At 37.1% G+C, this 24828-nt stretch overlaps 1 long non-coding RNA gene across 2 annotated transcripts in view; it reads right to left on the bottom strand.

Annotated features, from left to right (window-relative positions):
• Positions 1–24278, bottom strand: part of LOC125269893 — a 51925-nt gene extending 27647 nt beyond the window's left edge. For both annotated transcript variants that reach the window (XR_007185210.1, XR_007185211.1), the window contains exons 1-2: positions 24135–24278; positions 23639–23771 (exon numbers count right to left, since the gene is read on the bottom strand). This is a non-coding gene — a long non-coding RNA (uncharacterized LOC125269893). The remainder of the gene's footprint in view (positions 1–23638; positions 23772–24134) is intronic.
• Positions 24279–24828: the final 550 nt, after the last annotated feature.

The raw sequence follows: 24828 nt of genomic DNA, 5'->3' as shown, positions 1-24828 counted from the left end.
TTTTCAACACGGCAATGATGATATGCATTCTCCCAACATGAAAAACCTTCTGTGGACATGTATTGCACTCAATCTTAACACTCTTGAGCACCTGTGGGGGATTCTGTAGAGACAAGTTGAGCAACACTCCCCATTAAAGATCAGGGCATTTAAGGAGCTCATCATCCAGGAGTTAAACAGGACAGATGTGACAATTTGTCATGAACTTGTACACTCCGTGCCAAGAAGGGTCAAAGCAGTATGTTCAAAATTATGGAGGGCATACTAAGTGCTACAATATTATACATTTGTTGAATTAAATCTAGGGTGTACTCATTTATGCAATCCTAAATTTAAACAAAATTGGCTAATTTACTTATTTTATGTCTATTAATGACATATATTTCTCAGTTTTTATTATGTATATGTTTAATAGATTTTAGTTTTGCCCTCTTTCCATGAATATTAGTGATCATAAAGAAAATACATCTTCTGTATTTGTTCAGAGGGGTGTACTCATTTATGCTGTGCACTGTACTTGCTGGTAAAAGCGAATGTATCGTGAGGCTAAATCACTAAATGTTGACAATACAGCAGCGCGTACAACACCAGCGGTCAGCCATCAATCAGAACCAGCTGATAATCTCTGCCTCAACTTGATGCTCACATACATTTCGTCACACATAATAATGATGAATAGACGCACACGCTCATACCACGAGAGAACATGGAAAGCTGAGTGCCGGCAGCAACTGCAATGTCTAATTTAAATGATACTTCACTAAATAATTCCTGAGTCCCAATCAAATGGCAGTGTTTCCTCCTCTTCATTAAAGTGCCAGATATCACAAAAAAGCCAAAACAAACCTGTTGCAAATGCAATATAATAACCATCATGGCAAAAATGTACCATGTAAACAATAGGCTATAACTAATTTTACCAATTTCCTACAAAATTAAAAGACAGGAAATGTAATTTATTATGAATAAAACATTAAAATCTAAAAGAGTTATATATTTAGATTTATAAACTGATTGAAGTAGAACAATAACATACTTAAAAATTCAAGTTTAATTGCCGCTGTGAGTTTTTAATATCAGTCAATTAGGGGCACAGGTGCTCTTATATGTAAGGGGGGGGACAAAGGTTTGTGAACCACAGTTTTAGATCAGCTGGTTCTGTGAAGGATCTAGAGGGCATGCATCAGTTCATCTTTCCACACACCACTGCATTGTTCCTTTGGTTGAACTAATCCTTTAAATTAAATTAATAATTTAGTTTCCTTTAGTTTTTCACTTTAAATTTAAATTTGACTTCAAATAAAATAAACATCAATTAGGGGTGTGACGAAATCTCATGTCACGAGATCTCGCAAGATTAAATTGTTAGTAAATAAAAAGTTGTGTAATGCACTATCATGAACTAACCATGAATGACAATTTTTATGTTTAACTAATATTAACAAAGATTAATAAATACTGTAGCAATGATATTGCTCATTGTTGATGCTGGTTAATACATTAATGTTAATAAATGAGACCTTAACTGTAAAATGTTACCATTTTTATTTATACTGTTTTTATTTCTATGGTCAATTTGTGGAAAGGAGTTCAGTTAGGAGGTTGAAAGTTGTAGAAGCTCATAAATCATGTACAGTAAGGTCTGAAGAGACTTGTATGAAATCATACAGGAGAGAAGCCAGTTTGCGGCAAAACGTTTTACAATGCTTGAATGTTGTCTTTTACTGCATATTATAATTCATACTCAGAAAGTAGAACTGAAATTACATTAATTACAAGATGATTAGTTAAAACATTTCAAATACACCTGCAGATTATTTTTCTAATCATGTATTTCATCTTTGAGGATTTCTTAAAAATAGTGTGTAAAAATCTCGTGTCTCGTCTCGTGAGCTACCTGTCTCGTCACAACCCTAACCTCAATGTTTAAATTCAAATCTAAAAATCAAATCTATGCATGAATTGAATTGAAAATCAATTTTAAATCGAATCGTCCGGTCAAGTCACCTTTATTTATATAGCGCTTTTTATAATGCAGATTGTGTCAAAGCAGCTTTACAGTGATAACTGGTAAATAATTTTGGCTAGACAGCAGCTCTTAAAGAAAATGGTGTCATCGACCAGCTTAAAGGAATAGTTCACCCAAAAATGAAAATTTGATGTTTATCTGCTTACCCTCAGGGCATCCAAGATGTAGGTGACTTTGTTTCTTCAGTAGAACACAAATGATCATTTTTAACTCAAAACGTTGCAGTCTGCCAGTCTTATAATGCATGTTAATGGTAACATAACATGCACAGACAAATCCAAATTAAATCCTGTGGCTTGTGACGACACATTGATGCCCTAAGACACGAAACAATCGGTTTGTGTGAGAAACTGAACAGTATTTATATAATTTTCTACCTCTAATACACCACTATGTCCAAATGCCTTGAGCGCACACAGCATCCAGTGTGCGAGGTGTGTACGCGCTCTGGCGTAGTTTAAACATGGTGCCTGTATACAACAGTTGTTATACAAATGGAAGTAAACCACTAAAAAACATGGTTTTATTACATCAAAACTTTTATTTTGTTACTTTTTGTAAGGGCAACTTTACAAATAAAAAGGACACATACAAAGATCTTGTTCACATACCTCAGTTGGATATGGAAAAACCAAAGGCACAGCTGATGGTTTAAGTTGTACGTGTCCCTTTCCTGGGTATGTAAAATCATCAGGTGAAAAATGATCGCTGTAGACCCTCAACAACTGTAGTACGTTAATGGGTGTGTTGCTCTTCGGCTGGATATCAATCGACCATAACTTCATGCGAGCAGGCTCAGAAGTTGGGAATACATGGAAAGTCACCACTCCCGAATGAGTTCGCAGGAGAGAACGTAATCTTTCAGTTTTATGTCGGTTTGAACAATCCGGATAAGCGCAAGTACGTACCATTTTGATTAGCCGTCGTACCTACAATGTTTGTGCACTGTGTAAACAACGTGTGACATAGACGCGTGAGAGATAACTTCCGGCGCTTGTGTAAACTATGCCAGAGCTCATACAAACCTCATGCACCGGATGCCGTTCGAGCGCTCAAGGCAGTTGGACATAGTGGTGTATTAGAGGTAAAATATTATATAAATACTGTTTGGTTTCTCACACAAACCGATCGTTTCGCCATCAATGTGGATTTGTCTGTGCATGTTTTTTTTACTCTTATAGATTTTGTTACCATTGACATGCATTATATGACTGACAGACCGCAACGGTTGGAGTTAAAAATCATCATGTGTGTTCTACTGAAGAAACAAAGTTACCTACATCTTGGATGCCCTGGGGGTAAGCAGATAAACATCAAATTTTCATTTTTTGGGTGAACTATCCTTTTAAATAAATTCAGTAGTGATTCATTCTATTGTAAAAATCAATAGTTATTAATTTAGTTAATTTATCTATATATCAGCACTGGAGAAAACAGTGATGTCATTGTTCAGCTCAGTTCAATTTGCATACAATGGTGTCAATGCAGACAGATCAAAAACACTGTTGAATATCAAGTGTCCCTAACTAAGCAAGCCAAAAGGCGGCACCAGCAAGGAACCCAAACTACAAAAGTTGACATCAGGTGACAAACAGGTGATAAAAGTGGAGAAAAAAAAAACCCTTGGGAAAAACCAGCCTGGGGGGCCAGTTCTGGCCAGCAGCGAACAGTGCTTCATAATAATTCAGGCAGCTTTACAGGTCATAAGTCCGAATGTGATTGCAACAGTCAAAATATTTAACCCAGTTCCATCTAGTTGAAGATTGTATAATCATGCCGGTATGGGACAGTTTGTTGGGAATCTGTGCCACTGGCTGTCATGTCGGTGAGGCCTTCACAGGGATCTAGTTGACAATCTCTGCTGATACTTCAGGGCTGTGTTGTCTTCGTGTCTAGGCGCAGGTCCTCAACCTGACCTGGATATGGCCCGGATCCGCCTGACTACAGTAAACCATACATTGTGACCCCAATCGATACAAATTGAATCGTGAGATTCCAAAAGATTCCTACCCCTAATGTGAGTTTAGCGATGCGTAGTATACCGTACTGAAAAAATACTGGTTGTGACACGCTATAACCAATGAAGATTAGGTCTTATAATACTTGAACTTGTTGCAAACAATCATATTAATTGAATTTGAATGAATAAAGAGATTAGTAATATTAATTTTAGTATTACTGATAGTAATATGAAAGGCATATTACTGCAGCTGCGGCGACACCTAGAGGAAGCAGTTGAGAAAGAATGAGAGAGAGAAATAATAATAGCCTATGAATATTACTAATATGAACACTTTACGATGAAGCTATATTTGTCAAAATTCATCAGGTAACCTGAACTAACAGTATTATAGCATTTATTAATCTAAGTCAATCAGTAATTATTTATAAATATACTAATATTTATAATGTTTAGCATGTTAACATTACTTTGTGCATTAAACTAATATAAACCCAAACACAAACCTAACAATAACCAAGATTAATAAATGTTATAAATGTTGATTGTTCTCTGGTGATGCATGACAGATAATGTTTTGTGTGTAATTTCATTATTCCTCCTTTTGACACCCACAGAAAGGATCAAAAAAAGCTCCTTCGGCTTCAGGTAGCCAGCCTACTATTTCAGAAGTACTAGCGGAAACAAGAAAATATGAAAGCCACTCCAAAGAAGCAAAAAGATTCAACAGGGCTGTTGCAGAGTTTATCTGTTATTGTGGAACAGCTTGTTGATACGAGATGCCAAGGAGAAAATACTTTACTGAGAAAGAGATTCCCACATTGTACATTGAAACAAGGTCTGTGCTTGAATCACAACTGTCCAACCAGCCTTACTTTGCTTGTACAACAGACCTTTGGACAAGACGAACAGTAGACTGGCTTTTACAATTCAGTTCATTAGTGACACTTGGGAAATGCAGTCCTGGTGTCTTGGATGTGCAGCAATGCATTCAGATCACACAGGAGAGAACATTAGGGAGGTCCTTGAAGAAACAGTAACTCAAACATGGAAACTGGATATGACAAGCCTGAGTGAAATCACAACGGATTCACAACATCCTCAAACATCAAATCGTTTAAGGGAAAGTCTTACCACTGGGTTCCCTGCTTTAGCCACAACCTACATCTGGCGGTGAACAAGGCTACAAGCCTGGACCATGTGGCATTGTGTCTGTCACGGCTTAGAAAGACTATAGCTGTGTCCCAATTCAGGGGCCGCGCACTTCGAAGTGCATGAAAGGGGTGGGGTTTTGGAGTGGAGGGTTGCCAGGTCTGCGCAACAAAAACATCCCAAAAGTCGCGTAGTCACAGCACAAGTGTAAAAGTATCCCAATCCCAGACATGGCAACAATGAGCCGAGCGTCGTTACAAGGCTAGCGGCTGTGTGACAGACAGAGACAGTTGACGTTTATGTGTGCATTTTAAAGTTTTATGACTTTCTATTGGGTTTTGACATGCTTCACTGCCGGCGACGACGGGACACTGGACCAAAATATGTATGGTTAAACTATGTAATGTTTTATATTGTTAGCAATAGTTAACCTTGTTTGTTTTTTATGTTAAATAATGTTAAATTATGTTAACTGTGAAAATATATACATTCATATTTATACATTTATTCTGTATTTAAGTCTGAATTAAAATACAGTACTTTAGGATTGTATTCAACTGCACTCCATCTCAGTTGTTGTTTATGATGTTCAACCTAAGTTCTGTTGTAAACAGTTGTAAAGGTACGTTATGTAATGTATAGAACGATGTATTTTAATGTAAAAATATTTAATTTACATGATGAAAAAAATGACTGTATATGTTGTATATGTATAATGTTTCATGTAAAATTATAAGTTGCATAAAAGAAATAAACAATGAACAGAACAATTCTTTTATTTACAGACGTGAACATGTGTAAAAAAAATAAATAAATCGAACAGAAATTATAGTAACAGAAATTACTCTGGCTCATTTACAAATAAATACATCACAAAAATTAGCTGTAGCTACAGAAATTAGGCTGTTTCATTGACAAAGTTACATTTAAATAATATTGATATCGACATTTTAATGTGCCCATTTTATGCACTATTCTGTTCTTGAGAAAAGTGGGGGGAAAGCAGCCTTTGCAGTGCGATTCACCGTGGCGCGAGGAGGGATGATGTAATTCGAGAGCGATTTCAAGTGCACCCTCCCCGTTTCCCAGTGGAATGAAGCGCCGATTTCAAGACACTTCGCGGTCTACACTATCCCACAATTCATTGCGCGCCAGTGACGACAGGAGTTCTGTGTGAATTCACATAAATGTAAGCAATGCCCCGTGTTCACCAATATCTAAATCAAACTGTAATCTGTTTTTCATAAATACAATATTTGTCACTAAGATGGAGTGCAGTATTCAAATAAAATCCTAAAGTACTGTATTTTAATTTCAGACTTAAATACAGAATAAATGTATAAATATGAATGTATATATTTTCACAGTTAACATAAATGTAACATAATTTAACATAAAAAAACAAAACAAGGTTAACTATTGCTAACGATATAAAACATTACATAGTTTAACCATACATATTTTGGTCCAGTGTCCCGTCGTCGCTGGCAGTGAAGCATGTCAAAACCCAAAAGAAAGTCATAAAACTTTAAAATGCACACATAAACGTCAACTGTCTCTGTCTGTCACACAGCCGATAGCCATGTAACGACGCTCGGCTCATTGTTGCCATGTCTGGGATTGGGATACTTTTAACTTGTGCTGTGATTACACTACTTTTGGGATGTTTTTGTTGCGCAGACCTGGCAATCCTCCACTCCAAAACCCCACCCCTTTCATGCACTTCGAAGTGCGCGTCCCCTGAATTGGGACACAGCTACTATGTGCATTTTCTAGATCTAACAAAATGAAAAGGCTTTTCACAAGCTGGTTCATGACAGACCTAGGCAAGGCAAGGCAAGGCAAGGCAATTTTATTTGTATAGCACATTTCATACACAATGGTAATTCAAAGTGCTTTACATAAAGAAGAATAATAAAAATAGAACATAAGGAATAGAAATAACAGTAAAAACAGAGAATTTTGCTATCTGGATGGAAGAGCTAGGAAGTCTTAGGGAGTTTTTGTTGTTGTTGTTGTTGTCCGTCAGAGTGGATCTTAACGGATCTATCCATCAGAGCGGATCTGAATGGATCTTCCTCACACAACAGGACTGCTACCTATTAAGGCACTTCAAACTGATAAACAAATTTTCAATCTCCCCTTTTGCCAAGACACCTCAAACTGCACCACACAGCCCTAATCCCCCTTCCAGAGATATCTTATCTATGCAACGCAGTTCAAATTTCCCATTTGGAAATTTCCCCCTTTGGAAAGTGTCCTGACTGTAATCCAGAGATATCTTAACCATGCACTACAGCTCAAATTTCCCCATGGTTTGTCCCCTTATCCAAATTTTAACCTAATCACTTTCTTCCTAATTCTCCCAGCTCTTTCAACCAGACAGCAATATTTAAAATGCATTAAAAGTCAGAATAACAAGATGATACATAAAATATATAAAATACATTAAAAATGAAATAAAAACAGGAAAAGGAATTAAAGAATAAAAAGATAATACATATAAAATAAAGTGCAAACAGTTCGGACATAGCACAGTGCTCAATCAGCAAATGCTTAGATAAAAATATGTGTTTTGAGTCTGGATTTGAATGTGGCTACTGTTGGAGCACACCTGATCTCTTCTGGAAGCTGGTTCCAGCTGCGGCTGGCGTAACAGCTAAAAGCAGACTCTCCTTGCTTTGAGTGAAGCCTTGGTATTTCTAAATGACTTGATCCTGATGATCTGAGTGATCTGTTAGGTTTATATTCTATGAGCATATCTGCAATGTATTGAGGTCCTAGGCCATTGAGTGATTTATAAACAAGTAACAGTACTTTAAAATCAATTCTAAATGCAACTGGAAGCCAGTGCAAGGACCTGAGGACTGGTGTGATGTGTTCATGTTTTCGGGCTCAGAATCCTGGCAGCAGCGTTCTGTACGAGCTGCAGCTGTCTTATTGTCTTTTTGGGAAGGCCAGTGAGGAGCCCATTACAATAATCCACCCGGCTGGTGATGAAAGCATGAACAAGTTTCTCTAAGTCTTGACTGGAGACAAAGCATCTAATTCTTGCAATATTTTTGAGATGATAATATGCTGATTTAGTTATTGTCTTTACATGGCTACTGAAACTCAGGTCTGACTCCAAAATCACACCAAGATTCCTGACTTGATTTTTAGTTGCTTGACCCCTGGCGTGAAGATATGTGTTCACTTTGAGAACTTCATCTTTGTTTCCAAACGCAATGATTTCAGTTTTGTCTTTGTTTAACTGAAGGAAGTTTAGGCACATCCAATTTTTAATTTCATCAATGCATTGGCACAGGGAGTCAATGGGGCTGTAGTCGTTAGGTGATAGGGCTAGGTAAATCTGGGTGTCATCTGCATAGCTGTGATATGCAATTTGGTTCTTTCTCATTATTTGGCTCAGTGGCAGCATATATAGGTTGAACAGGAGGGGTGCAAGAATTGAACCTTGAGGGACTCCGCATGTCATGGATGTCCACTCAGACTTATGGTCACCGATACTCACATAATAACCTCTCCCTTCTAAGTATGACCTGAACCATTAAAGGACCATCCCAGAAAGCTCAACCCAGTTTTCGAGCCTGTCAAGAAGAATGTTGTGATCGACAGTGTCAAACGCAGCACTGAGGTCGAGAAGAACCAGCACTGATAATTTACCTGAATCGGTGTTTAGGCGAATATCATTTATTATCTTTATGAGTGCTGTCTCTGTGCTGTGATGCGGTCGGAAACCAGATTGAAAGTTGTTAAAGTATCCATTCAAGCTTAAGAACTTGTTCAGCTGATTGAAAACAACTTTTTCAATGATCCTGCCTATGAAAGGAAGGAAGCCTGTAGTTGCTCAATATGGTGTTATTCAGATTGCTCTTTTTCAGGAGGGGCTTTACAACTGCAGTTTTCAGGGATTTTGGAAAAGTCCCAGAGAGAAGTGAGGCATTTACCACTTCTAGGAGATCTGCTTCTAAACAGTTAAACATGCTTTTGAAAAAAGATGTGGGAAGTGTGTCAAGGGCGCAGGTTGATGTTTTAAGGTGCTGTACTGTTTCTTCCAAAATTTTACCATCAATTGCTTCGAAAACAGACATAATAGCTGCTTTCTGATGTTGTGATCTGATCTGTTTTACCCCAGTGCAGCTCAAGGATGTGCTGATCGCCTTTCTGATATTATTAATTTTCTCAGAGAAGAAGGAAGCAAACTCACAGCATTTGCTGTCTGAGAGCATTTCACTGGGAATCTGACTTGGGGGGGTTTGTTAGTCTCTCTACAGTAGCAAAAAGAGTGCGGGTGTTGTTTAAGTTTCTGTTTATATTTGAGAAGAAGGTCTGTCTAGCTTTACCTAATTCCACATTGAAAGCATGAAGAATATCTTTATAGATGTTATAATGGATTCCAAGTTTTGTCTTTTGCCACATGCGCTCAGCTTTTCTGCATTGTCTTTTCATATTTTGCACTGCTGTTGAGTTTCTCCACGGTGCTTTTTGTCTGCCATTCTTCTTCCTGACTTTCACAGGAGCAATGTTATCAATAACATTCTGTACTTTTGAGTTAAAAGAATCAAGGAGAAAATCAACAGAGTCTGCAGATATGCTTGGTGTTAAAGATATAGCCTTCATAAACAGTGCACTAGTATTCTCATTTAAGCATCACTTTTTGACCGAGATAGATCTAGCTTCAACAGTCGGAGAGATAAATATATCAAAGAAAATACAGAAATGATCAGATAGCGCTACATCCTCAATGACAATGGAAGAAATGTTTAGACCCTTACTAATAATTAAATCTAGAGTGTGTCCATGATTGTGTGTAGGTCCATGTACATGTTGAGTCAGATCAAAAGTATTCAAAACAGTTATGATTTCTTTTGCCATATTGGATTCTGCATTTTCTATGTGGATGTTAAAGTCCCCAGTAATAGCAAAACAGTCAAACTCAGAGGAAATTGCTGATAACAGCTCTGTAAAGTCCTCCACAAAGGCTGGAGAGTATTTTGGAGGCCTGTAGATAACTATAAGTAGAATGCGAGGAGCACCTTTTAACACAATACCCAAGTATTCGAAAGACAAGTAATCACCAAATGACACTTGCTTGCATTGATAGACATCTTTAAATAGAGCCCACTGGGGTTCTACATTTGATATGGTGGACTGTTTCTGTGAACAGCCATTTGTGCTGCTTTAGCAGAAAACAGGAATAAGGGGTGCCTAATGCCAACTGACATAGACATCAACACACTGGAGACAGTGCAAGAGGTCCTGGGCCCACTAAGTATCTTCACTGATGCCCTGTGAGGAGAAGGAGACAACACTTTCTTCTGTCATCCCTATGATGGGGAAGATTGTGTCACATCTGCAGGACAGTGATACAGACTCTGTGCTAACCTGCAACATGAAAACAGAGATCAGGAAAGATCTGGAGATGAGATACAGCAATGAGGAGTTACAAATCCTTCTTAATTCAGCAACCTTCTTTGATCCTAGATTTAAGAACACATTTGTAACTAAGGAGAACGAAGGTACAAAAGTACTTATGCAAAAAACTGTCACAGCTGATCTCTCTAATCATCAATCAGTGCTGGAGTCAACTCAGGCAGGGCAGGAAGAACAAACAGCTGCCAAAAATCAAAAACAAGACTTGGATAGCCTCCTGTCTACTATTTTATCAGAGAAAAAATGAAAAGAGGTGGGAAAGGGAGATTAATGTCAAGCCGGGAGAGAATATCTAGATATGCCAGACAGAATGAACCAAAGAGCTCCAAACGTACAAGGCCATAGAAGAGACCAATGCCACAGAAAATCCACTTTCTTGGTGGAAAAGGCATGAATCAAGCCTCCCCACTCTTTCAATGTCTGCCAAATATTACCTTTGCATTCCAGCATCAAGTTCAGCCTCAGAGAGTTTTCAGTACCTCTGGCCTCATCTGTAGCCCACTAAGATCCAGACTCTCAAGTGACAATATTGACATTAGTTTTCCTGTCCAAAAATCTGCAGCTAGCAAAGGAGCTGTCAAAAAAATAAAGACTGAAAAGATTTTTTTTTTTTTACATTTCAATACCTTTTGTTTCCACCATGTAATAAAAGAGATAAAAGATATGAAGATTGTTTTTTCCAAAATCAAAATTTAACCTATGTCCTCTGAATGTAGGTTGTTACATTTTATTTGCACATTTGTTACTGCAGAGTTTTAAGCAGTTTATTAATAAAATTGTTTAAATTCACTTCATCTTTTGAGGTTGGTTATTTGTCACCTATGGTATCGATTTAGTATCGATACCAAGGTATTACATTCTGGTATCGTACCGAAGCCAAAACTGTGATATTGAACCATCCCTATGTGAGTTGTAGGTCATTGTAATCATCTTTGGTTTGGCTTTTTGATTGGAAATAGTTTTTTTTTTCCTTTGCCATTCATTTAAGACTTATGTTTTAATTGAGCACACGCTTAAAGGATTAGCTCACTTTCAAATGAAAATTACCCCAAGCTTTACTCACCCTCAAGCCATCCTAGGTGTATATGACTTTCTTCTTTCTGATAAACACAATCGGAAAAATATTAATAAATATCCTGACGCATCTGAGCTTTATAATGGCAGTGAGTGAGCATCAACGAGTATGAGCTCAAGAAATTGAAACTTACCTGCCATGACGGCAGTTTAAACTTTCTTCGTAACATGATTACGGAAGGCGGTCTGGCAGAAGCTAGATATTTTACTTCATGACTTGTTAAATATGTTTTTTTTTTTTTTTTTTTTTTTTTTTTACACAAGCACATCGCTTCACTTCAGAGGGCCTTTATTAACAGAAGGCCTTTATTAATAAAAGTTGCTTTACAAATGTGTTACATGTGCATCAGCATGTCGAGCCCGATCACACGAAAATGCGTATCAATAGTACGAGTTTGTAATCTCATAAAATATATACGCCAAAATGAGTTTTGGCGTGCTTATGGTACGCAGTTTTTCGCGTGCATATGATACACACTTTATGGCGTATTATACGTACGAAACCCCCACCCCCATCCTACCCAAGAGCGTATCATATACACGCCATAAAGTGCTTATCATATGCACGCGAAAAAACTGCGTACCATAAGCACGCCAAAACTCAACTTTTGGCGTATATATTCTATGAGATTACAAACTCGTACTATTGATACGCATTCTCATGTGATCGTGTTGGCATGCCTCACAAACTCACAGCAAAATCTATTCCACCAAGTCCAAATACATTAACACTGCCATATCCATAACCTCGCCAATCTCCATTACTATACCAATCTCCCGAGAGTTGTCATGACAGAAATGACAGTGTCAGAAATGATAACCTAGAACTGTTACAACACAACCATGTACATTGTACAATAACAGAGAAAAGCCATTCTTAATAAAAGTAATAACAAATAAATACAACAGATCAATGCAACAGCATGCTCCTCAACATCCATCAATTAGTGTTCCCCTTTCTTGAGCACAGTACCCTTATATTAATATAATTATTTTAAAATTCTCTATACTATTTATGTAGGCCTAGATCCAACTGGAACACTGATATCCTCAGTCCTTAACAAATCTGCAGCTTTCTTTTTGCCATATTTTTCTTTTTAATTTTACCCTTGAGGTAAGAGGAAAATTGAATCTCCCATCTGGTATAGCAGACAGGCCTCTTGCAACTCTCCTCTGAGTGTGTGTGTGTGTTTGTATACGTGTTGTACACCTCATACCGCCCAAAGCTTTGAATTAATGCATAAACATCAAGCTGTACAGTAGAGTCAGGGAGTAGGAGGAATGTTCTGTTTCCTACTGCTTTGTTTTTGGAATTGCTAAACATCCCATGTGTCATTATGAGCATGATGGTTTTTAAAAAAATGTTGAGCGCTGACTTAATTTGCTGGACTTCATCTAACTTAAAGGGTTAGTTCACCCAAAAATGAAAATGTAATTTGTTACTCACCCTCATGTAGTTCTACACCCGTAACACAAATTAAGATAGACAGCAATGCCATTCAAACTCTCAAGGTCCATTAAGGTACTAAAAACATATTAGAAACAGTTCATGTGAGTTCATTGGTTCTATCTTAATATTATAAAGTGACAAGAATACTTGTGCGCCAAAAATTAGGGATTCGGATCTCCTATCAAATGGCTAAACTGCTGAAATCACGTGACTCCCGTGAATCATGTGAAATCACTTTGGCACTCCGATTCACTGATTTGTAAAGCTCTGAAGCAGTGTTGAAATAGGCCCTTATAGATATTGTTGAAAAATCTTTATTTAGTTTTTTTAGCGCACAAACAGTATTCTTGTCGCTTTATAATATTAAGATAGAACCAATGAACTCACATGAACTGTTTCAAATATGTTTTTAGTACCTTAATGGACCTTGATAGTTTGAATTGCATTGCTGTCTATGGAAGCCTCACTGAGACATTGGATTTCATCAACAAAATCTTAATTTGTGTTCTGAAGATGAACGAAGGTCTTACGGCTGTAGAAACGACATGAGGGTGAGGAATAAATTACATTAATTTCATTTCATTCATTAATTTCATAGTCTGCTAGTCAGGAATGTGAAAAATAGGCATTCTTCATGATTAACATACATGTCCAACAAACGTGCAGACCGCATTAATACGTTTTAGATTGAGCCTGATTTGTGAAAACTTTCACAATTGCATTTTATTGTGTTTCAGTGTTTAAAAATAGTAATCTAGTCAGATCATGCTAGGCTCAAATCATCCATACAGACTGTGAAATCATCCATATCAGCCTAACAAATTAAAGGTGCTCTAAGTGATGACACATGTTTTTAGGCCAAAACATTTTTTGTCACATACAGCAAACATCTCCTCACTATCCGCTAGCTGCCTGTCCCCTGAACACACTGTAAAAAATTTTTAAATGCGCGTTCATGACTGTTTCAGATAGCACGGAGGGGAGGGGGAGGAGGAGGAGGAGGGAGGGTCTAGCTAGCCTCTGTTTTGTTTGATGTCAACAGGAAGTTACTCCACCCAGGATCACTTAGAGCACCTTTAAAAACTCCAATTTACAGCTACTACAAGTATATCTAATTTTATTCACATACAGTACATACAGTATACTCACAATCATAGCAAATCTCAAATGCTTGATTATGCCATCATCAAAGGTAAATTAATTAGAATTGAATTTAAAATTCTTCTTTTTGTTTTAAAATCCCTAAATAACCAGTCACCAAGCTATCTGTCAGAGCTACTCCACCCCTACAATCCCACACGAAATCTGAGATCTGGTGATAAGAGAGTTCTCTGTGTCCCCAGATTGCGATTTAATTCAGTATGAGTATATTGTGTGAATGTATGTTTCACTTTGTACTTTCTTTTTTCCTTCACTTTATTGTTCAGCACTTTGGTAAGCCATGCTTGCTATTTTTAAATGTGCTATATAAATAAAACAACCTTGAACCTAGAACCTAAATTACAGTAGCAGCACCCAACTCTAAACTGCTAAATGTGGACAGTTAAGCATCAACTCTGTATAGCGCTTCAACATAGAACTGATAGCATAAGAGCCCTTGGGGAGCTTAGGAAACAGTTTATGCTTACAGAAAGATATGTATTTTACAATGTTTGTGTTGTGGGTTGAGGTAGTGAAGTGAATAGGGGCAACATTGCAGTAAAACAGCAATATTCGTCAGCAAGTATAGGGTGTAAATGGGAAATGAGATTCTTTGTCTGATTATTTCACAATAACAAAACTACTGGGGCCTGATGTATAAACATTGCATATGCACAAAAAAGGCACTGAAATGTGCGTACTCAATTTTCCACGCACATATCAGGACTTGTTCTGCATCTAACTCAAGTTCTGAGAAAATATTTTTTACGCAAATAATGATCAATGATGCATACTTCATATAAGCAGATAGCTTATCAGCATAACGGCATAATGACAGACACTAAAGGAATCGCTCAGTGATCGTCCACTGAGTAGCTACTGTACACAGCACTGTACAACCTCTGCTGAACACAGGATTGCTGCTGGTGTCGTACACAGACAGAAGCCTAAAGATAACACATTTCATGGTCTTCCCAACATTATGAAAAATGCCATTGTATTTGAAGGATAGATTTTGAAGGAAACGGTAAGATATGTACATTTTTATTTTCAAAGTTTTTTCAGTGATGCGCTGAGTCATACAATAATTTACAATGCAAAAACAAGGCCACCTATCTGTTGTTTCAATTAAAATATATAAACATCCTAAAATATAGGCTATGTTTACTGGCAACATTGCATAAATTTGATTTGTTTAAAACAATTAAAAATACTATTTGGCCAGTGGAAAAGAATGAGAATAACTTCACTGAAAACATTCTGAACAGTATTTTATACAAGTCGGATTTATTTTTTTCTAAAACAAGACAAGGATAGTGAATGATTTTCTTAGCAGTGTAATGTGACGGTATTTATTGTCATATTTTCCTAATGAGATAGGGTGGAGATTAACGTACGCACACTTTTCTGCTGACTGGGTTTTATAAAAGGAACTGCGCAGGTTCTGGTGTACGCATGGTTTTATAATTCTAAAAACTTTTGTGCATTAGGAAAATCTGGCTTTTATGTGTATGCATACTTTTAGGATGAAATCTACGGTCTAAGTAATCTAAGTTTTATACATGAGGCCCCTGGTGTGCAATACAGCCATTAGATGATTTGTAGCCATCCCTTTGAATTTCAAGCTTTTTACCAGCAGATGTCCCCATTGTGCAGTATATTAAAATCGAGTGAATCATTTGCAAAGAAAATCATTCAGAAAGCTTGGCTCCTTTCATCAGTAGATTTTGCTTTTTTAAGGTCTTTTACACATGGTATTTTCACGATCAGCTAGCTATCCGATCAATAAAAATGTATGCAGATGATGCAGGACAAAAGAGTGTAAATACTTAATCTGTTACCTGGACGGAATGTGTTGTAACCAGAGGTGTAAAGTACTTGAGTAATTTTACTTGATTACTGTACTTAAGTATTATTTTTTGGGGATTTTTACTTTACTTGAGTACATTTAAAAATCAATACTTTTACTTTTACTTGATTACATTTTTGAGAAAAAAAAAAAAAAAAAGTACTTTTTACTCCTTACAATTTTATTTACAGTCAAAAAGTACTTATTTTTTGGAGATCACTTCATTCTATTTTCTTTTGCTATTACCAAACCAATTGAATTGCGCTGATGACCAGTTTAATTTAATGGTTATTTATTCAATGAGATTCATTTTCACATTCCATGAAATTGGTCAGACATGTTCATTGGTCCTTTGGAAGTGACGTCATGTTGCATCAATTACCACAATGCACAGCATCTTGACCTCAAAGAATATACACTAACAAGAAGCAACACTCAACAGAATGTTCCATCCTGCGCCAGCAGCGGCCTTGTATTTCCGCCATTTTGGGGTGAAGGCGACTTGGCAGTCCACTAGTTTCTATGGCAATATCAGCTGCTTTGTTAAAAAAAAAAAAACTTTTTGCTCTCAGTCAGTTTGGGTTAAAACTCTTTAAAAGATCTAGTATTAGTATTAGACTTATAAACACTGAATTAATACCGACATATGAAATTAAATTATGACATGCATCAGAAAAAATGGGAATGTTGGACAATAAATATATGAATATAACAGCTTGATTTTGCAGTGTTGTCTAATGTCCATTGAAGCAAAAGTGTCCAAAAGTGGGAATTATGTGATAATGGACACAGCAGATCATAAGATCATTATGTTTGTAGCGTGATCCGTTAAAACGTACAATATAGCTTATTTCAGTTCAGATCTAGATATTATTATTATTATAACTCCACTAAATCTGAAATATATTGTTCGCTGCAAACATGATGATCTTAAATTAATTAATTATTAATTTACTATTAATAAATGTGTAACGTTTCATAAAATGAAAATGCTCAATAAAGTAGGCTAACTACGTTCCCTCAGATGGATGAATGGTTGGATTCCACAACTGGTAAAATAAAACGTATATAAGACAATACAACATTTACTGTAGGAGCCATACAATTTACAATTGACTTAATTTAAAAAAACTGTTCTACTGTGCTTCTGATTTGGCAGTGAAATTCACAGATTTTGGGTGCATAAGATGTGAAGGCCCATTCAACTGGACCATTCAATGGTCCAGTTAGTATTTTCACCCCATAATGGTGGCCGCGCTACCGGAGCGCCATCTAGTGACTGTTGCCTAAAAAGTATCAGAGTGTCGCCTCTTGGGTTCTAAGCTCTTTGTTGACCTGGAAATTACAGTGGGTATGGAAAGTATTCAGACCCCCTTAAATTTTTCACACTTTGTTATATTGCAGCCATTCGCTAAAATCATTTAAGTTCATTTTTTTCCCTCAATGTACACACAGCACCCCATATTGACAGAAAAGCACAGAATTGTTGACATTTTTGCAGATTTATTAAAAAAGAAAAACTGAAATATCACATGGTCCTAAGTATTCAGACCCTTTGCTGTGACACTCATATTTAACTCAGGTGCTGTCCATTTCTTCTGATCATCCTTGAGATGGTTCTACACCTTCATTTGAGTCCAGCTGTGTTTGATTATACTGATTGGACTTGATTAGGAAAGCCACACACCTGTCTATATAAGACCTTATAGCTCACAGTGCATGTCAGAGCAAATGAGAATCATGAGGTCAAAGGACCTGCCTGAAGAGCTCAGAGACAGAATTGTGGCAAGGCACAGAACTGGCCAAGGTTGCAAAAAAATTTCTGCTGCAGTTAAGGTTCCTAAGAGCACAGCAGCCTCCATAATCCTTAAATAGAAGACGTTTGGGACGACCAGAACCCTTCCTAGAGCTGGCCATCTGGCCAAACTGAACTATCGGGGGAGAAGAGCCTTGGTGAGAGAGGTAAAGAAGAACCCAAAGATCACTGTGGGTGAGCTCCAGAGATGCAGTCGGGAGATGGGAGAAAGTTGTAGAAAGTCAACCATCACTGCAGCCCTCCACCAGTCGGGGCTTTATGGCAGAGTGGCCCAACGGAAGCCTCTCCTCAGTGCAAGACACATGAAAGCCCGCATGGAGTTTGCCAAGATGGTGAGAAATAAGATTCTCTGGTCTGATGAGACCAAGATAGAACTTTTTGGCCTTAATTCTAAGCGGTATGTGTGGAGAAAACCAGGCACTGCTTATCACCTGTCCAATACAGTCCCAACAGTGAAGCATGGTGGTGGCAGCATCATGCTGTGGGGGTGTTTTTCAGCTGCAGGGACAGGACAACTGGTTGCAATCAAGGGAAAGATGAATGCGGCCAAGTACAGAGATATCCTGGATGAAAACTTTCTCCAGAGTGCTCAGGACCTCATACTGGGCCCAAGGTTTACCTTCCAACAAGACAATGACCCTAAGCACACAGCTAAAATAACAAAGGAGTGGCTTCACAACAACTCTGTGACTGTTCTTGAATGGCTCAGCCAGAGCCCTGACTTAAACCCAATTGAGCATCTCTGGAGAGACCTAAAAATGGCTGTCCACCAACGTTTACCATCCAACCTGACAGAACTGGAGAGTATCTGCAAGAAGGAATGGCAGAGGATCCCCAAATCCAGGTGTTGAAAAACTTGTTGCATCTTTCCCAAAAAGACTCATGGCTGTATTAGATCAAAAGGGTGCTTCTACTAAAACTGAGCTAAGGGTCTGAATACTTAGGACCATGTGATATTTCAGTTTTTCTTTTTTAATAAATCTGCAAAAATGTCAACAATTCTGTGTTTTTCTGTCAATATGGGGTGCTGTTTGTACATTAATGAGGAAAAAAAATGAACTTGAATGATTTTAGCAAATGGCTGCAATATAACAAAGAGTGAAAAATTTAAGGGGGTCTGAATACTTTCCGTACCCACTGTATAACAGTCAGTGGAAGAAAATGGAGGAAGTCAAAAATCAGCCACAGAATCAAGAGCACCCATGGCCAACAGTTCATCTGATGATGAAGATTTTTTCACTTCTTTGAAACAGACAACACATGAAGCCAGCAAAGAGTTGGATGGATATCTGGCCTGTGTTTCAGACACCAGTGTTTCAGGCACTGCAGGATTGATTTTTAGCCCCAAAAGAGCTAGGCTTGACACTCACAATTTTGAAAATCAGCTTCTGCTTAAGTTAAATCCGAGGTTTTGCAACTTTGAGTAGCATGTTGCATACTGGCATTAGGTAGTAGTCTTATAGTTTGATAATTAAATACAATTAAACACAAACAGTTCTAAAGGAGGATAAAACTTTGTATGTGGTTCATTCACTTCATGTTTTTAGAGATTAAAAGCTTAAACAAGAATCTCTAGTTTTCATTCTTGCTGTTACTTTTTACTTTTTTAATACTCAAGTAAATTTTAATGTAGTACTTTTTTACTTTTACTCGAGTATGATTCTGGACAGATACTTTTACTTTTAATTGAGTAAAATTTTCACTCCAGTACCTTCACTTGAGTAACATTTTTGAGTACTTTTTACACCTCTGGTTGTAACTCCACTATTTTTATCAGGTCGAACCACACAGATGCCAGACTGAACATCTTTATTCCCTGTACTACCCGATGACATCACATCAATACACAACATCCCCTCTCTACTTGAATATGAACTTAGGCCATCTAAAATGTTCTTTTCTTACAACTTACACCATTCAGAACATCAAGGACACTTCACATCACATCTTGTTTTTGTTTTTATTTCTTATCAGCTCTTACAACTTCATAGAACATCACCAATGCTGGCTACTGTATACAGGCCACCAGGGCACCATAATGACTTTATCAAAGAATTTGCTGATTTTATATCAGAGTTAGTACTGGCTGCGGATAAAGTCCTTGTTGTTGGTGATTTTAATATCCATGTAGATAATAATAAAGACGCATTTGGATTGGCATTTGCAGACATTTTAAACTCTATTGGAGTTAGACAACACGTGTCAGGACCCACTCATTGTCGTAATCATACCCTAGATCTAATACTGTCGCATGGAATTGATATTGATGCTGTTGAAATTCTACAGCAGAGCGATGATATATCAGATCATTATTTAGTCTCGTGTATAATACAATTAGCCAAGGCTACAAAACCACCACCCAGCCATAAATATTGTAGAACCATCACGTCTACCACTAAAGATTGCTTTATAAATAATCTCCCCGAGCAGTTTCATCGCCTTAGTATACCTGACAACTTAGAAGAACTCGATGCTGCAACAGAAACTATTGGCTCTCTCTTTTCCAGCACATTAGATGCAGTCGCTCCTTTACGTCTAAAGAAGATTAAGGAAACTAATCCAACGCCGTGGTATGATGAGCACACTCGGGCTCTAAAACGAGCTGTTAGAAAAGCTGAACGTATTTGGAAGAAAACAAAACTAGAAGTTTTTCGCCTTTCGTGGAAAGAAAAAATTATTGAGTAGAGAACGGCTATAAGAAATGCTAGATCTACTTATTTTTCAAATCTCTTAATAGAAAACAAACATAATCCTAGGTATTTATTTGACACAGTGGCTAAATTAACTAGAAACAGAGATTCAACTGCTGACGTTTCCATAGAGCACAGCAGTAATGACTTTATGAACTTCTTTACTTGCAAGATTGATAATATTAGAGAGAAAATTAAAAACATGCAACCGTCTACAGTTTCGCTTCAGACAGTGCACTGTAGTGTCCCTGAGGTAAAACTAGAATCATTCGCCGCTATAGGAGAGGAAGAATTATCTAAACTTTTCAAATCATCAAAATCAACGACATGTATGTTAGACCCAATGCCGACTAAACTACTGAAAGAAATGCTTCCAGAGGTCGTAGGTCCACTTCTTGATATAATTAATTCATCCTTAACACTAGGATACGTGCCAAAAACCTTTAAGCAGGCTATTATTAAACCTCTTATTAAAAAACCTCAACTAGATCAGAGAGATTTAGTAAATTACAGGCCAATCTCGAATCTACCTTTTCTGTCAAAGATACTAGAAAAGGCAGTTTCAACACAACTGTGCTCCTTTTTAGAAAGAAATGGAATCTGTGAGGATTTCCAGTCAGGATTTAGACCATACCATAGTACTGAGACTGCTCTCGTTAGAGTTACAAACGATCTACTCCTATCATCCGATCGTGGCTGTATTTCTCTATTAGTGTTATTAGATCTCAGTGCTGCTTTTGACACTATCGATCACAACATTCTTTTAAAAAGACTTGAAAACTATATTGGCATTGGCATGCTTTGGCATGGTTCAAATCGTACTTATCTGACCGTTATCAGTCTGTAGTAGTTAATGAAGAGATGTCGTATCGATCACAGGTTCAATATGGAGTACCACAAGGCTCAGTACTAGGACCGTTGCTTTTCACTCTGTACATGCTGCCCTTAGGAGAGATAATTAGGAAGCATGGTGTTAGTTTTCACTGCTACGCTGACGATACTCAGCTCTATATTTCCTCGCGCCCTGACGAAACCTACAAATTCACAAAACTAACAGAATGCATAGCTGACATTAAAAACTGGATGACAAGAAATTTCTTATTATTAAATTCAGAAAAAACTGATATCCTAATCTTTGGACCAAAAACTTCCTCACGAAAAACCTTGAATACTCTCTAACACTTGACGGGTGCTCCATTAAACCTTCATCCTCAGTTAGGAACTTGGGTGTGCTCTTCGATACCAATCTTTCATTTGAAAGTCATGTTTCTAGTATCTGTAAAACCGCCTTCTTCCATCTAAAAAATATATCTAAATTACGACATATGCTCTCAATGACAAATGCGGAACAGTTGGTTCATGCATTCATGACCTCAAGACTAGATTATTGTAACGCTCTACTGGGTGGTTGTTCTGCTCAGCTTTTAAACAGACTACAGTTGGTCCAAAATGCGGCAGCTAGAGTTCTTACTAGAACCAGAAAGTATGACCATATTAGCCCAGTTCTGTCAACATTACATTGGCTCCCTATTAAACATCGTATAGATTTTAAAATCTTGCTACTTACTTATAAAGCTCTAAATGGTTTAGCTCCCCAGTACCTAAGTGAGCTCTTAATGCATTATAGTCCTTCACGTTTATTGCGATCTCAGAATTCAGGCCAGTTGATAATACCCAGAATATCAAAATCAACTGAAGGCGGCAGATCCTTTTCCTATTTAGCACCTAAACTCTGGAACAATCTTCCTAGCATTGTTCGGGAAGCAGACACACTCTGTCAGTTTAAATCTAGACTAAAAACACATCTCTTTGCTCTTGCATACACATAACACATTATCAATACATTAACATTTTTCAAATCCGTTAAAGGATTGTTACGCTGCAATAATTAGGTTGGCCGGAACCGAGAACATTTTCTATAACACTAGATATACCTGTACATCAGAATAAGAATGGCATCTACGCTAATATCTGTCTCTCTGCTTATCCTGAGGTTTTCCGGGTGCTGGATCCAGGCCGTATCCAGATCAGATGGAGAACCTGTGTCTGGACCTGACTACAACGTAGCCCAGGAGACAATGGGCCTACAGATCCAGTTCTGGCTGCATCTATAATTCAGATTTTTAATCCCCGTATCCGCTTACATATATTTATATATAATCTATTTTTAATCTCTATAATTAAAATGTATAATTCAGATTTTGATCTCCATATCCATTTACATATATTATATATATCTTCCAAGGGGTTTTTTCCCTCCTAGGACTTTTTTCCCAGTGTTAGCACGCTGGGTTTTTCTCCTAGGGGTTTGTTTCCACCCCTGGGAGTCAGCCGACATTGGCTTAATGTAGCACCATCTTGTATATGTTACATATTACCACGCTTGTTTGTACAGCTTATTTTTTAACCACTTCCCTTTTTTCTGTGCTTCTAATATGTAAAGCTGCTTTGAAACAATTACCAATTGTAAAAGCGCTATATAAATAAATTTGACTTGACTTGACAATGCTTTCAAAGCAGATGTACTGAACCGTGGCATAACTAACACCTATTTGTACTTATTACAATATGAATATTATTTCATTTTTTTTCAAAAGTAAGTACAAGTATGATTGTTATTTGGACCAGTTAGGTTCGACTATGGAGCCTGCGTGATTAATGTAATTAAAAACTTGTGCAGATAAAATGACCAGAGCTTCTTTTTACACCAGCTGATTATTTACTACTTAAAATGGTAAATGATAAGGAAAAGTTTGTAAACAACCAAGAAAAACAATCAGGGATAAAGATAACAACAATAGGATAAACAATATACCAGTATGAAAGAGTACAAATATTAGATAGATAGATTTAAAAAAAAAAAAAAACTTTAGGTGCACCTTGTAAATAAAACCAACAGTTCATAGAAGTTGAATCACGTGAATATGCAGTGGAGAAGAAAAAAAATAAAATAAAAAAAAAGGTATTTTAAACGATCCAGGAAACGAATAACTCAAGTTTCAGTCAAAGAGAAGGACAAAAATATGCCAGCTGAGATCCCACCTTAAATTGAAGAAAATTTGAAGTTTTGGGCCTACTCAGTCAATTAGTGTCCAGATTCTTGGGGATCCTTGAGGGGCTTGTCATCAGTTGAATATCCAGAACTCTCGTTTCCACAGGAACAAAAATAGCTGACCTGTATTTTAGGCCAAATGAAAACAGAGATATTTCCATGTTCAGTTTGCTTATTTCAAAGAGAAATAACAATTAAGACAGCAACAGGCTTATCTCATTACAGAAATAACTAACGTAAATAATTCACACAAAACAATTAACAATATGACTCATATTAAACTCAAATATAACATTCACACAGAATATAGGTTAGAACAAAACCCATATTAAACCATAAATACATTATTATGAACTCAAAATTCTACTTAGAACACATACATTCAAGAGATTATCACACAACTGCGTAGACTCCTTTACTGATCGTTATTGGATTAGCATTTGTCTCAACTTTGAACAGAAACATACAAAAACGTTAAACACTCACCAAATCCGTGTTAAATCGTGTTTTTTGTTTGTTATAAATATTGTTCTCAAAAGACCACATTAATCTGCATCAGCTCTATTCTGGCACCTTTTGACAAAATGGAGGATTCAATTCTCCCTCTGCATGAGAGCACATTCTAGAAAGAGCAGGCTTAAAGGGCCAGTACCACCTTTTATATATGTATATACAATGCAGCCAAATGGAAAACTCCAAATAAATTAAAAACACATACAAAAACATGTTTTTCCATTTTTACACTCAGAAAAAAAGGCATAATGAATAAAATAAAATTTAAAATAAAATAAAATAAAATAAAATAAAATAGATGACCCCTGTCCACCGCCAAAAGTGCCAACAGTGGGCACGTGAGCATCAGAACTGGACCATGGAGCAATGGAAGAAGGTAGCCTGGTCTGATGAATCATTTTTTCTTTTACAATAAAATAAAATAAAACAAAATAAAATAAAATAAAATAAAATTAATGAATTCAACATAAAATGAATGTTTAGAATCTATGTACGTCCCATTGCATTAGCTCTTACTGGCTGGCATGTCATGGGAGGCCAAGGCTCATTGATGCACGTGGGGAGCGAAGGCTGGCCCGTGTGGTCCGATCCAATAGACGAGCTACTGTAGCTCATATTGCTCAAGAAGTTAATGCTGGTTCTGATAGAAAGGTGTCAGAATACACAG

The sequence above is a fragment of the Megalobrama amblycephala genome, linkage group LG6, assembly GCF_018812025.1.
Source record: "Megalobrama amblycephala isolate DHTTF-2021 linkage group LG6, ASM1881202v1, whole genome shotgun sequence".
NCBI lineage: Eukaryota > Metazoa > Chordata > Actinopteri > Cypriniformes > Xenocyprididae > Megalobrama > Megalobrama amblycephala.
Note: the sequence above shows the minus strand (reverse complement) of the source record. Positions and strands in the feature narration are given on the sequence as shown.